Raw genomic sequence first — 2,090 nt, 5'->3', positions numbered from 1 at the left:
TATAAGAGTAATAGCTGAGTATAGGCTATAAGTGATGAATCAGGTAAAATTGATTTATAGATAATGCAGTTGATATATATTTTCAAAAATAAAAAAAAGAAGATATCGTAATAAACTACTAATATTATTGTTTATCAATATAAATATTGCCATATAATAGTTTGTAGACTTTTAACTGATATAGGTATACAATTGTTTTTCTAAAATATCTGCTACCTTTTATTTAAAAATGATGTTATCTAGTTAATAAAAAGGGTACCATAAAAAAATTTAAGCAGTTAATATTATGTGGTTGCGATCGAGGCAAGCAATTTTTTTTACCCATTCGGGCTGGTCAAAACTTTTGCCCCCCTCTATTGAAAACTGAAATGACGCCACTGATTCTACGAGGCCTGAGAGTTATTCCTGTGAATTCATTTTTGTTTATATTATACATCGTACATTCGTACCACCCTCCCAAAAATAGGTATCTAGCAGTAGATTATAGAAAAAGTATTAAAATTGAGGTAGTAACTAAAATATGAAATTTTATTTTCAAGTTCAATAATATTGTGGAAATTTTGGAAAACCGGCACCGATACCCTATACCCTTAATTAATTTAACAAGGTAGGTACTCTTCTTAAATATTATAGTTCGTATGAGTGTGAGTGCTTAAAAGCTAGAAAAATGAATTACCATAATGATGTACTCACGTAAAATTTTACTTCAACGAAACTACGTCGAAACTAGGCAGCAATTCAACAGAAAATAAAAGCGTTGTACTTCGAGGGTACTGTACTTTATATATATTTGGTATAGTAGACAATAATAATTTGTTGACGGTTTTATTTGAAGAAAGAATATAATAACGCGATAGCCGATAGCGATAAGTCGATAATATGACTGGCCCGACGGCCGATAACACAAAACGATAATAATGAAGTTCAAATAACATTTTGCTAAATGCCCAATATCTGTACGTTAATAGTCATGCTATAAATATATCTATGTTTCTATATGGTTCGCATATCAATATTAAACATACTCATAAATATAATACATATAGGTAGGTACTCTGAAAGAACGCACCGGGTGGCGGACGAAAACTGGTCGAAACCCGCGCATGCATTCCCATCACATGCATCAACATAAATAATTTTGATATAATAAAAATAGAGCGAGGCTCTCTTATAGTAAGTCAGTAAAATAAATACACATTTTTCAAATGTTACGTGAAAATATTACATAAGTACCTAGTATTGAAATTTGCGCCCCTCTTAGAACTCTTAGAATTGCGCCCCTGGCCATGCCCTCTTGCCCTGCTCTGAATACGGCCCTGCATACCAAACTTACCTATTTATATGCAGGTGCATGCAGCCTTAAAATACGTCTTCTACACATTTTTTTAGTCTAAACTCCGCCAGGAAAAAAACACAGGTTAAATTGGGTTCATGTAAACTTATACAGTGAAGAAAATCAAATAATAGTATAAAAATATTTTTACAGGGTGATTCTCTTATTATTGAACACTTAATTATTTCAAGAAGTGTAAATGTTTTTGAAAATATTATTTTACATAGTTTCAAGTCGTTTACAAAACAACGTTTTTATTAAAAAGTTATATTTTCAAATATTTTTTATCCTAATAATTTTTTAAGTTTTTTACTTTTTTGAATCATAACATAGAATATTAATTTCATATTCCAAAGCAGAATACTTAATTAAGTATTTCAAAACATAAAAATCGATATTAGGGCGAGTAGGGCTAAAGTCTACTTTACCAACCCCCTCACGATTTTCAAAATTTTTTTTTTTTTAAAAGACTTGTTTTTTATGCTTAAAACGATGGTGTATTTTTTTTTTCCTGGAAACTATTATTTTAGAAGTTATAGCCTTCTAAAGTTTACGATTTTACGTTTATGCGCATGCGCGCAACGCTACTTGACTGCCACGCGCGCCTATAACAAATTTTTTTTTACGTATTTTAACAAGTTTTGGGAAATAGTCAGTTTTGGGTAAGTAATATTGTGAATCACGTCATTATTAAGGTGAAATATAAACTATAGTTGAGTACCTAATTAGACGAGGTATATTAGCCCAATTAAAATAA

This window comes from Acyrthosiphon pisum, chromosome X (genome assembly GCF_005508785.2).
Source record: "Acyrthosiphon pisum isolate AL4f chromosome X, pea_aphid_22Mar2018_4r6ur, whole genome shotgun sequence".
Lineage (NCBI taxonomy): Eukaryota > Metazoa > Arthropoda > Insecta > Hemiptera > Aphididae > Acyrthosiphon > Acyrthosiphon pisum.
This window is presented reverse-complemented; position numbering follows the sequence as displayed.